Below are 14,521 nucleotides of genomic sequence, written 5' to 3' on the forward strand. Positions count from 1 at the left end.
GTCTTGGGAGAGTGTAAGTGTCCAGGAAATTATCCATTTCTTCTAGATTTTCTAGTTTATTTGCATAGAGGTGTTTATAGTATTCTCTGATGGTAGTTTGTATTTCTGTGGGGTTGGTGGTGATATCCCCTTTATCATTTTTTATTGCGTCTATTTGATTCTTCTCTCTTTTCTTCTTTATTAGTCGTGCTAGCGGTCTATCAATTTTGGTGATCTTTTCAAAAAACCAACTCCTGGATTCATTGATTTTTTTGGAGGGATTTTTGTGTCTCTATCTCCTTCAGTTCTGCTCTGATCTTAGTTATTTCTTGCCTTCTGCTAGCTTTTGAATGTGTTTGTTCTTGCTTCTCTAGTTCTTTTAATTGTGATGTTAGAGCGTCAATTTTAGATCTTTCCAGCTTTCTCTTGTGTGCATTTAGTGCTATAAATTTCCCTCTACACACTGCTTTAAATGCATGCCAGAGATTCTGGTATGTTGTATCTTTGTTCTCATTGGTTTCAAATAACATCTTTATTTCTGCCTTCATTTCGTTATGTACCCAGTAGTCATTCAGGAGCAGGTTATTCAGTTACCATGTAGTTGAGTGGTTTTGATTGAGTTTCTTAGTCCTGAGTTCTAGTTTGATTGCACTGTGGTCTGAGAGACAGTTTGTTATAATTTCTGTTCTTTTACATTTGCTGAGGAGTGCTTTACTTCCAATTATGTGGTCAATTTTGGAATAAGTGTGATGTGGTGCTGAGTAGAATGTATATTCTGTTGATTTGGGGTGGAGAGTTCTGTAGATGTCTATTAGGTCTGCTTGCTGCAGAGATGAGTTCAATTCCTGGATATCCTTGTTAACTTTCTGTCTCGTTGATCTGTCTAATGTTGACAGTGGGGTGTTCAAGTCTCCTATTATTATTGTATGGGAGTCTAAGTCTCTTTGTAAGTCTTTAAGGACTTGCTTTATGAATCTGGGTGCTCCTGTATTGGGTGCATATATATTTAGGATAGTTAGCCCTTCCTGATGAATTGATCCCTTTACCGTTATGTAATGGCCTTCTTTGTCTCTTTTGATCTTTGATGGTTTAAAGTCTGTTTTATCGGAGACTAGTATTGCAACCCTTGCTTTCTTTTGTTCTCCATTTGCTTGGTAGATCTTCCTCCATCCTTTTATTTTGAGTCTATGTATGTCTCTGCGTGTGAGATGGGTCTCCTGAATGCAGCAAACTGATGGGTCTTGACTCTTTATCCAGTTTTCCAGTCTGTGTCTTTTAATTGGAGCATTTAGTCCATTTACATTTAAGGTTAATATTGTTATGTGTGAACTTGATCCTGCCATTATGGTATTAACTGGTTATTTTGCTCGTTAGTTGATGCAGTTTCTTCCTAGCCTTGACGGTCTTTACATTTTGGCCTGTTTTTGCAATGGCTGGTACCGGTTGTTCCTTTCCATGTTTAGTGCTTCCTTCAGGGTCTCTTGTAAGGCAGGCCTGGTGGTGACAAAATCTCTAAACATTTGCTTATCTGTAAAGGATTTTATTTCTCCTTCACTTATGAGACTTAGTTTGGCTGGATATGAAATTCTGGGTTGAAAATTCTTTTCTTTAAGAATGTTGAATATTGGCCCCCATTCTCTTCTGGCTTGTAGAGTTTCTGCCGAGAGATCTGCTGTTAGTCTGATGGGCTTCCCTTTGTGGGTCACCTGACCTTTCTCTCTGGCTGCCCTTAAGATTTTTTCCTTCATTTCAACTTTAGTGAATCTGGCAATTATGTGTCTTGGAGTTGCTCTTCTCGAGGAGTATCTTTGTGGCGTTCTCTGTATTTCCTGAATTTGAATGTTGGCCTGCCCTACTAGGTTGGGGAGGTTCTCCTGGATGATATCCTGAAGAGTGTTTTCCAACTTGGTTCCATTTTCCCCCTCACTTTCAGGCACCCCAATCAGACGTAGATTTGGTCTTTTTACATAATCCCATACTTCTTGCAGGCTTTGTTCATTTCTTTTTCTTCTTTTTTCTTTTGGTTTCTCTTCTCGCTTCATTTCATTCATTTGATCCTCAATCGCTGATACTCTTTCTTCCAGTTGATCGAGTTGGTTACTGAAGCTTGTGCATTTGTCACGTATTTCTTGTGTCATGGTTTTCATCTCTGTCCATTCGTTCATGGCCTTCTCTGCATTAATTATTCTAGTTATCAATTCTTCCACTTTTTTTTTCAAGATTTTTAGTTTCTTTGCACTGGGTACGTAATTCCTCCTTTAGCTCTGAGAAGTTTGATGGACTGAAGCCTTCTTCTCTCATCTCGTCAAAGTCATTCTCCGTCCAGCTTTGATCCGTTGCTGGCGATGAGCTGCATTCCTTTGCAGGGGGCGATGCGCTCTTATTTTTTGAATTTCCAACTTTTCTGCCCTGCTTTTTCCCCATCTTTGTGGTTTTATCTGCCTCTGGTCTTTGATGATGGTGATGTACTGATGGGGTTTTGGTGTAGGTGTCCTTCCTGTTTGTTAGTTTTCCTTCTAACAGTCAGGACCCTCAGCTGTAGGTCTGTTGGAGATTGCCTGAGGTCCACTCCAGACCCTGTTTGCCTGGGTATCAGCAGCAGAGGCTGTCTTCTGTGTTGCTCACGCTGGGAGTTGGAGACTGGAGCTGTTCCTATTTGGCCATCTTGCTCCGCCCCCCAATTTTTTGCTTTTTTAGATAAGGCTACAATGAAAATCTTTCTACATATAGCTTTTACCATTTCACCAGATTCTTTAGGATGCATTCCCAGAAATATAGTTACTAGGTCTGAGAATATGATCATTTTAAAATTCCTGATATTATGATCAAATTGTCAAAAAGATTGTACTGATTTTTATTTCAACCTCATGAGTAATCTTAAACTTAGAATTTTTCTGAAATAGTTTTGTCACTGGCAAAAGTCTGTGAGAAGTGATACATATTTTAACTTCCTTTTAATGTTTTAAAGAAATGCTTCTCAAACTGCCATGTGCATAACGATTATCTCAGGATCTTGTTGTAAAGTAGAACCCAATTCAGAGCATCTCGGGTAGAGCCTAAAACACTATATTGCTAATAAGCTCCCAAGGCATTCCGATACTGCTGGTCTGTAGATCACACTGTGAGTGGCAAGGTTTGAGGTTTAAACTGCAGCAAGGAATGAAGTAGGAAAACCCTTCCTGAGTTTTAAAAGAAAGCAAGTTTGAAAAACCTCATTAAATTTTTTTTTCCAAATAAAGTAATCTCCCACAGTTGTCTAAATTAGATCAAAGATCAAGAAAAGAACACAAGCTTGTTATTGTTATGAATGGAGGCTAAAAGAGAAAGTAAAACTAGAGATACTGCCTGGGCTTTTGACTAAAATACCCAGTGTAGAGAGTTCCTCTCTCTAAGAAGTGTATTGAGGCTTGAACTTTGATATTAAAATTAGTGTTAATGACAATCTTTTATCTAGGCAGGCAACATATTCAGTGTTTTCATTCAAATGCATAAGTGTCTTTGGTATCATGAATTTCTCTGTAGAAATATTACATAGTATACAAATATGTCTAAAAATGTCTTTTTTATGTTAAACAGATGTTCACCAATACCTTTATTTTTCATTAGGCCAATTTTAAATATTATTGTTATTCTAAGCAAATTCAAATTTCTTGATATTTGGTTGATATCTAATCAAGGTAACTAGCAAATTTAGTCACTATTTTGTGTCCTGGAAAACAAAGGATAAAATACTATAAGAATTATTTTAAGTTTATATCATTGGATACTATAATTTATTTATACATTATCATCATTAATATAATAGAGGAACTACCTTTATTGTTATCTATGACAGGAATTCTAGAAGAGTGGCATGAAAGAACTCTCTCTTTCCCTATGGAAGACCTGGACACACCATTTGGTCTATGTCTCAAGTCAATTCATAAGTATTTATTGAGGGAGCATTTTTTTGTTCTAGGCATTTTGATAACTACAACAACTATAAGATAAAAAGTCCTTACCATTCAGTTGTTTCCAAATTATTTTAACTGTGAAATAATTACCACATAATCTTTTTCAGAGGGAAATGTGGCACACAAATAGTTGTGATAGTCCACCTTTTGGGGTTCTGCAAGTTGTTTTAGGTTGAGGCTTATAGGAAGCATTAGACATCGTAAAGTGAAAAAAATTGAATGCCACCATTTTCAGGCCAATTTTTATTGATTACACAAACAAATGTCAAATTGTTTATTTAGAGCTATCTTCAGATGCTCAATGTTTTTATAAGTGACTTACTTATGTTGAAATGGTGAGGACGGATTCTCGAGTGACGTTTCTCAGCCGGTAACTTATGGTCCTTCTTTTTTTTTTTTTTTTTGAGATGGAGTCTCGCTCTGTCACCCAGGCTGGAGGGCAGTGTGCAACAGCGTGATCTCTGCCCACTGCAACCTCCACCCCCCGGGGTTCAAGTGATTCTTCTGTCTCAGTCTCCTGAGATTACAGGTGTGCGCCACTAGTGCTCGGTTAATTATGGCCCTTTTTAATAAACATAAAATTGACACACACACACAAACACACACCCACCCAGTGTTAAGTTTTAATATCAAGTATTTTAAACGTGAATAATTCTAAATAACTTCATCTAGGCCTAATTTGAAGAGTCATGTCAATATTAAGAGTCATACCCTAAAAGTAGTTTAATTTGCTGGTATAGGCATTGATGGCTTCAAGTTTCATTTAGTACAATTTATCCTTAATACTTGGAAGATAAATGGAGGTGAGAATGTTTTTGCTCTATTTCTTTTTATTCAGTCAATCATTCTACAGAAGGTTTTAGTTTCTTCTTCCTGCCTTTATATACCTTTATTTACTCTGACTGCTCTTCCAAGAACCCCTGATTTTTGCCTTGTAGACCTGGACCTTCACAGTGAGGGGTGCCGGGGACTCCTGTAGTGAGGCAGGCAAGGTGCTGAGAATCGTTAAGGAAAAGGGTGGAGGCTTCATCAGAGTAAGTTCTGGTGAATTATTTTCTGAGCTGTGTGGCTCTTTTTAAACAAACCAGGTGGACTCCGTGTGAATCTCAAGTCTTTCAAAAACTGGTGAATGAACCAGTCTCCACACTAAATATATGCCACCGTTACAGACCTCTATACAGCAGACATTTCTGTTTATGCAGGGCCCCCGAGATTAAACATGAGTGTTCATAAGTGTCTTTTTATGCCTGCTGGATGCCTATACCTTACCGGGCAAGGGCTGATGAGGACAGTTTATCAATTCCAGTCCAATCTTATGAATTTCTCCTTCATTTGATGGTAGGTTTGTCAGCATCACGTAGATTTGTCTTTCAATATATCTGTACACTGGAATCAACTCGGAAACTTTTTATAAAACAACGCTTTGCCTCCTCCCCAGGTCAATTGAATCACAGTCCCTAGGGGTAAGGCTAAAGTGCTGAGACTTTTAAAAAGTTCCTCAAGTGATTCTCATACACAACCACAGACTAGGAACCTTTAATGTAGAGCAGTGGTTCTCAAACTCAGCTGCACATTAGACCCACTTGGGAATTTAAAAATATCCTGATACCCAGGCTGTGCCCCAGTCCAATTAAGAATCAGAATCTATGGGGGTTGAGGCTCAGACATCAGGCTTTTTTCCTTCTTTTTTTTTTGTGGCGGAGCATTTTTTCCAACTAAATCAGTAATTTTTAACACCCCCCAGACAATCACAATATGGGGACACGTTTGAGAACCATTGGTGAGCATCCTTTCGCTCCATGTAATAGTTCACACCTAATACAAATATGCCCCTGGCCACGAGTGAATTATATCAGTGCTTCTCAAACATAAATGTTCATATGATTACCTTGGGATCTTGTTTCAATGCAGATTCTGATTCAAGAGGGATGTCACTGAGAGTCTGCATTTCTAACAAGTTCCCAGGTGATGCCAATGCTGCTGGCTAAGTGACCACACTTTGATTAGCAATGAGTTTTGCCACTGAAAAATGGCATCTGAATGAACCTTTAAATTAATAATTTTTAAAAAATGGAATATAGGAGTTCATATAGAGACCCACAGTTAAAAATAGTTAATTATATTGGATTAGCCTGCACTTAGATTTCTGGTAAGAGATCTTATTTTATTTTATTTTTATTTTTTTGAGACAGAGTCTTTCTCTGTTGCCCAGGCTGGAGTGCAGTGATGCAATCTTGTTTTCACTGCAACCTCTGTCTCCTGGGTTCAAGCTATTCTCTTTCCTCAGCTTCCCGAGTAACTGGATTACAGGCGAACACCACCATGCCTGGATAATTTTTCGTATTTTTAATAGAGACAGGGTTTCACCATGTTAGTCAGGCTGGTCTCAAATTCCTGACCTCAAATGATCCACCTGCCTTGGCCTCCCCAAATACTGGGATTATAGGCATGATCCACCATGCCCAGCCCAAGAGATCATATTTTATTTAGGTAATTTAATAAAACAATTAAGGAGATTGTGTAGTCCCAGATAATCCTGCAATGTATCAGATAGAACCATGTGTCAGAAAGAATTTAAAAAGATTGAAGCATTGACTAGTTCCATGTACTAGAGCAGTGTTTTTAAATTTTTGGCAATATCGGACCTCTTTTTATTAAAACAAATTTAATTACCAGATCCATCCCATTTTACTTACAAAACAGGCACATATTTTTCCATATGTATGTATATATATGTATATATGTATCTATTTGATGGGAGAATATGTCCTTGTTTCTGGAAACCCTGAACTATTTCTACACAACCTCTTGTCCCTCAGAGAATGGGCTGCAACCCTGTGATTCAATACATGGAGAATATAAGAAATCTATCCTGAGAATTCAATTAGGCTTACATTAAGTTTAAATATGAAATCTTCATTTACATGATATGGCTTGTGGTCAAAAGGTTAATGTAGTCATTCATAATTCATTAAAAACTTTCATTGTTGACTTATTATAAGTCAGTCATAGTTCTAGGAAATGAAAATAACAATGGGAAGATCTATTCAAAATTGACAGAAGAAATAACGTTTTTATCCTTAAATTGAAATTTATGCTAATTATGGAAAAATTCAGAAAATTACACAAAATGCACAATGTAGAAACTAAGTTACCTATAATGTAATCCCTCAGAAATAACCACTGTTAACATCTTTTAATAGAAATATACTTCTAGATTTTCTTCATATATAAGTACACATTTTTTCCTTTCATTTTTTCTTCTTTCTTTTCTCTTTTTTTTAAGTGAGACGATACCATGTGTGTTGCTCTGCAACCTGCTGCTTTTACTCAATCATATGTCGTAGACCTCAAATTTTAGATTAGCCTGATCCTAGTGCATTGCTACATGGTAGCTTAGAGGTGGTGGTGGCGGCTTTAGCCTCCCAGTAAACTATATCAGGCATCCCAATAAATATTTTGTTCAAGTAAAAGGTACCCCAATAAATATTTCGTTCAAGTAAAAACAGAGTGCTTGCTAAACAATGTTGCTTCAGTATAAATTCCCTTGTGGGACTGGCACTGCCCTTCCAACTAGATTGTCGCTTTTAGACCCCTTCCACGAGCCATCACTGCCAGTCTGGAAGGATAAATTTGACTAACCTGTGTGAGATTGGGCGAACAATCAAAAACTTTGTTTTACTGTTTCTCACACCTCTATTATTCTCTTGAGGTTTTTTATCGTCATTCTTTTCACACATACTAATAACTAAAAGTGATTTTCCTTCCAATCCACTTAGATTGACCAACTCCACTCCTTTTAGTACATTCATTGTCAAAGCTCACAAGAAAATGGGGATGAATTAGGCTTCTTTTTTCCTGGCCTCTCTCCCATCAACATCCTTCAGACAAGACTAAACATTCCAGACAATAACATCCATACAAGAAGCTGCTTTCTTAAATCTTAAAGGAATATTACAGTGTAAAGAGAATACATATTGAAATACTACCTTCCATTTAAAAAAGGTGGTGGAAGAAAGACCAAAGTTCACCCTTGTCCTTGATAATCATTCAAACACAACAAGGAAAATGAGAAACAAAAAATGCAAATTCTGGCTCCGCCGGTGGCTCATGCCTGTAATACCAGCACCTTGGGAGGCCAAGGCAGGCGGATCACTCGAGGCTAGGGATTTGAGACCAGCCTGGCCAACATGGTAAAACCCTGTTTCTGCTAAAAAAGGCAAAAAATTAGCTGAGTGTAGTGGTGCACACCGGTAATCACAGCTACTTGGGAGGCTGAGGCATGAGAATCACTTGAACCTGGGAAGCAGCGGTTTTTGTGAGTCAAGATTGTGCCACTGCATTCCAGCCTGGGTGACAGAGCAAGACTCTGTCTGGGAAAAAAAAAAAAAAAAGTAAATGCCATTTTTGATAAATCTAGGAGATAACTATAATTATGAACCACAAAATACAAGGAGGGACTATGGGAGAGAAGAATCCTCACGGCTGCAGAGTCTAGATTAAGCCAGCAGAGTATAGTTCTCCAAAGTAGGAGGCACACCTTGATTTGAGAGGCAACAACATGTTTGGAATGATAGAAATATGGTGGGCAAGCTGGCAGCAGAAACTTTTCTACAACCTCACTGTCTTCTGCAGTTTTATCTCCACTATTTCTAGGTCACTCTCTTAAGTACCCTAACTCCAAGAATCCTTCTAACCACCCCCTTCTGGAACAAACCATTCATTCTCTTCTGGTTGCCCTCACCCACCTCATATCACCTTCCTGGTTTACCCAGTTTAAATTTCTTGATCAATTATTTTATCAGTTATTTGCATACATTCTTAATTTCCTTACCCTTTTTTCACTTCCTCTTACTCACCAGGGAAAATTCCAACCCTGCTTTATCTTAGATTCTGAGCTTTGACTTGTGCAGGTGAATGTGGGTGGAGAAAACCCCACAACCGTGCTGCTGTGTCTCAACCGTGCTGCTGAGGCATCTGGTGGGCTCTGAATGCTGCTTGGTAATCAGAGTACATATTCTTGGTCCTTTCACCTCCTGCTCTTCTAATGACTTCAGGTTTTCACTTTTACCTTTACACTCCAACGACTCTACCTATTGTCCTCAAGCCCCCCAAAATTTACTGTCAGTTGATGAACTTGCTTCCTATATATAGAAAAAGAGAATCTATCAACAAGTGGAAGAATGAGATGTCAGTCTTGTACCTTGTGACCTGTCTTCTCTTACTCTTTGGCAGCCACGGAGGTGCTCTGCTTCAGAGAATGTGCTATGAGGTGTGTAGCTGGCTGACAGCCTCCCGCTGATGAACTTGTGGTTTTACACTCAAAGCTCTTTTCAGGGTTTATACTCAAAGCTCTTTCTCCCTCTTCCCACATTACTCTCAAGCCCCTCCCAGTCAGAATACTAGAGCTGGGTAATTTTTGCCTCACATGTGATTCTCCTAACAGGCAACCTCTGTTCTGCTGTTTCTTATTGATTTGATAAAGACTTTCCCACAGTGGCACTATGGTCTAAGTCTCTTCCTATCCAGTCTTTCTTCTCCCTTTTCATTCTTTAAGCCTTATTGAGATTTAATTCACATATCACACAATTCACCTATTTACAGTGTACAATACTAGTTTTTACTATAATCAGAGTTATGCAACCATCACCACAATCAATCTCAGAATATTTTTATCACCCAAAAAAGAAACCCATACTCTTTAGCTGTCACTAACCAATTCCCCGCTTTCCATGCTCTAAACCCTTATGGCCCCAGACATCCACTAATCTACTTTCTGTCTTTATAAATCTGTTCCTTCTGGATAATTCATATAAAGGAATCATACAATACGTGGTCTTTTGTGAGTGGCTTCTTTCAGTTAGCATGATGTTTTCAAGGTTCATCCATGTTGCAGAATATATCTGTACTTTGTGCCTTTTATTGATGAATAATATTCCATTGTATGGCTATATCACATTTTATTTATGCATTTGTCAGTTGATGGACATTTGGATTGTTTCTACTTTGGGGCTATTATGAATAATACTGCAGTGAACATTTGTGTACCGGTTTTTGTGTGGATATTTGTTTTCATTTCTTTGGGTGTATACTGAGGGGTGGAATTGTTGGTTCACATGACAACTGTATGTTTAACATTTGGAAGTGCTACCCAGTCCTCTTTATTCCCTTTCTTCATTTACAGGTCTCAGACATACATCATAGTATGAAGGATCTCCCCAACCTACACCTGCTCTCTTTTCTATTTATTCTTCACAGGTGTTTCTCCCAAAATCTCTTGCACATGTAATTCCATCCTGACATCTGCTTCTCATAGCACCCACACTTACACATCCTGGATGAATAGTCTGTGCTCCCATCTAAGGCCTAGATCACCTTTTCCTACTCAGGAATTGCTCCAGCAATTCCTCTTCTCCTTGCCTCATCATTAATTGTTACTTTTCCAGTGGATCATTATATAACTTACATGTTATTTCTCAGAATTGTTTAATTCATTGAACAATTTTTCTCTTGGCTCCACTTCCTTTTCCAGCACTTTCCACATTTCTCTCTTCTCCTTTAATAAAAACTTCTCCCTAATAGTTATCTACACTCTGTATTTACTCAATATCTTGACCCACTAGTTTATAATTGCTTTTGTCAACGGTTCAACACAATAGACGATTCTTATCTTATTTGACACAGCAATATTTGATGCAGTCAATTCCCCTCCTCTTTAAAATATTTCGCCTTCTGCGTGTTGGCTAAAAATAAAATAAAATAAAATAAAAAACTTGGCCTTCAGATGACAATATTATTGATTTTTTTCCCTAGCATACTGGCTCCTCATCAATCTCATTTGCTGATTCCTTCTAACGCCTCCAAACTCTGAACATTGGACTATCGCAGGTTTTTGTCGTTGGATCTCTTCTCTTTTCTATCTATATCTACACTCAGTCTCTTGGTGACTTCACCCCATTCCATGGTTTTAAGTATCTATTTTTATGCTGATGACTGCCAGTTTTATATCTCTAACTCAGTCATCTCTCCTGAACTCCAGTCTCATATATTTGACTGCTTATCTGATTTCTCCTCTTGCATACCTAATAAGCTTCTCATACTTATTTTGTCCAAACTAAGCTCTTAAACTTGCTTCTTATCCAGTCTTCTTTATCTCAGTTAAAGACAACTTTATCTTTACAGTAGCTTGGGTCAAAACCTCAGAGTTGAGTCATCTTTGACTATTTTAGTTCCCTCATACCCTAGATCCAATCCATTAGCAAATACTGCTGACCATCTTTGGAATATACTCTAAATCCTGTTACTTCTCACTGCATCCAAGGACATCACCCAGGTCCAATCCAAAGTATTTTCCAACCAGCTATTTCAACAGGCTCCGCATTGGTCTTGTTGCTACTCTTTGTCCCTATAGTCTTGGTCCCTATAGATAAAAAGAAATTATTGTTAATTTTGGGGGCTGTGATAATTTATGGTAATTATGTTTTTACTAAGTGCTTATTAGTTTTAAATGCATGTAGTTAGACATACATACTAAAGCATTTATAGAAAAAAATCACGATATCAGGGGTCTGCAAAAATTTTTGTGGAAGCATAATAAACAAGATTGGCAAAATGTTGATAGCTATGAAGGTGAATGATAGGTTGAGGAGGGCTTAATACTGTTATTGATAATAGAAGAGATTAGGGAAATACAGTAGTCCCCCCTTACCTGCAGTTTCACTTTCTATGATTTCAGTTACCTTGGTCTGAAAATATTAAATTAAAAATTCCAGAAATAAACAATTATTAAGTTTTAAATTGTGTGCTGTTCTAAGTAGCATGATGAAATCTCTACTCAGTCCCCCCCACTGTCCCACCTTGACCTGTGCAGGAAGTGAATTATCCCTTTGTCCAGCATATCCATGCTGTACATGCTACCTGCCTGTTAGTCCCTTAATAGCTGTTTTGGTTATCAGAGTGTTGCAATATCACAGTGTGTGTGTTCAAGTAACCTTTGTTTTATTTAGTAATGGCCCTAAAGCTCAAGAGGAGTGATGCTGGCATATTTTTATAATTGTTCTCTTTTATTTTTAGTTATTACTAATCTCTTACTGTGCCTAATTTATAAATTAAACTTTATCATAAGTACATATGTATAGGAAAAAACATAGTATATATGGGATTCAGTACTATTCAAGGTTTCAGGTATCCACTGTGGTTCTTGGAATATATCCCCTGCGGATAAGGTGGAGACTACTGTACCTTCAAAGTTCTCAAGGAGAAGAAGCATAATCAAGAAATTTACATGTAGCTAAACTTAAGTAGAAAGGAAACAGAAAAACATTTCCGAACATGCATGCACCAATTAGAGATTAGTTCTCCTGAACCCTTCTTGAATAAACTAATAAAGGATGAACTGAAAGATGAACAGAGAAACTATGGCAAAATGACTTATGAATGTTGAATGTCTTATCTTACAGGACTAAGAATAAAATAAATGTGGAGATTATAGCTACAGAACAGAATGCAAGTTTTTAGAAATGATGTAAATTACAAAAGTAGTCCCAATATTATTCTGTTTATATTTGTTTATTTGTATTTTTTCGAGGCAGAGTCTTACTCTGTCACCCAGGCTGAAGTGCAGTGACACATGATCTCTGCTCACTGCAATCTCCGCCTCCTGGGTTCAAGCAATTCTTGTGCCTCAGCCTCCCAGGTAGCTGGGACTACAAGCATGCACCACACCTGGCTAGTTTTTTGTATTTTAGTAGAGACGGGGTTTCGCCATGTTGGCCAGGCTGGTCTCAAACTCCCGGCCTCAAGTGATCCGCCCACCTTGGCCTCCCAAAGTGCTAGGATTACAGGTGTGAGCCACTGTGCCTGGCACTATTCATTTTTAAAACTCAAATGACATCTACTTTAAGCGAACATACTTTGTGGGGAGACAGATCTAGATTCAAATAGCAACTTTAATATTAGAGGTTATGTCAGTTTGGGTTTGAAATGAAATTCAGGCAATTTCTGTACTTTATTTTCTGTAAAATAGAGATAATAAAACTTATCTAATAGGGTATAAAACCAAATAATAAAAATTTCAGTTATTTCAATATTTATTGTACTAGGCACTGCCCTAAGTGTTAGGTATATGGTAATGAATAAAATAGAGCTGGAACTCACCCTCTCCTTGAAAGAATCAGACAAATGAATAAATGAAATATATTGTATGTGAAGTGGTAATAAGTGCATGGAAATAAACAAATTAAGTGTTTGGTGTAGGGAGTGTTGAGGATGGAGAGGCATTGAAATTTCAATTACAATTGCATTTCACCTAAGGAGGTGATGAAGTGAGCCATGGGGATGTGGGATGTGGGAGAGGGGCCAGGGAGAGTCACTGTTCTGATTCCTGGCTGCAGCTGTGATTACTGCCATATCTCTTGTAATTATGCATGTTGGCTTCCCTGAAACACCAACTGTGTCCTTCTACAATTTCAGACCAAGGTGTCCCAGTCGAGTGCCTTCCTCTTTGCATTCTATAACTGAGACACGAAGAGCCCTGTCTTGAGCTCTTATTTTCTTATAAAGGTTCTAGATATATCTGTATTTTATTTGGTATGCTCTTAATTATAGCCCTCTCTCCCCATTCCCCTTCTGGCTGCTGGAAGGTAGTGGATGGCTAGGCTGGAAGGCAATCTTGAGCAATACCATCTTATGTTGAACTCAGTTATCACTCATCATACCTCCTAATACCCAGTCATTTTATCCAGGCTAAGTTCTGCACCTCAAATTCCTCCCTTACGGTGAATTTTTTCTATAGCCAGACCTCTGCCCAGGAAGTTAAGTGGTAACCTGTTTCCTGATAGCTTAGGGATATTATTAATACACATGATTTGGCCACTGATCCTCATTTTGTCCTGTCATTGTTCTTATTCATTAATTCATTTATACAATGGCACTTAATTAGCACATACTATGTGTCAAACTTGGATTGACACTGGGTATACAATAGGGAATAAAACAAATATAGTTCTACCCTCATGGTCTACAAGGGTTTCTTTGGATTCTTATAAAATACACTCTTCTTCCGCCTACCCTACCAGATAACAAATAGGTATATTTCTTGGGCTGCCTCATCTTTGCACACTCCATAACTTGTTGTACATGTATTTATGTCTGATGATTGTATCTAATCAATTATCTCTATGATTTGTAAGGTCTTTCAGCAGCAACATTTGTGATTTTAGAATTTGATTGATTTGTAATAAGTGTACTCAATGCTATTTGACTTAAATTTGTTGCATTGCAACTTAATGTAGCCCTGATAAAACTGGGTCCCATGTGGTCTGGCATATACAGTAACTGCATTAAAAACACAAGCGTTATAGTCAAGAATACTTGAAGTAAAAATTTAAGGTTTTATATAAAGGGCATGAAAGTAGGTCCACTTTATAACTTAAAGCAAAATGTTTCAAAATTCTATTGCTATCCACTTCTTAGTCCCATCTACATACTACAGCAACTTGAAAAAAAGACCTCTTCTTTTTGTTCATTCTTCAAGTCAAGGTGCTGCATCTGTGCCTCACTTATATTTTATTCCCCACCCCCTCCCCACC

Source organism: Papio anubis, chromosome 13 (assembly GCF_008728515.1).
Source record: "Papio anubis isolate 15944 chromosome 13, Panubis1.0, whole genome shotgun sequence".
NCBI classification, from domain to species: Eukaryota; Metazoa; Chordata; class Mammalia; order Primates; family Cercopithecidae; genus Papio; species Papio anubis.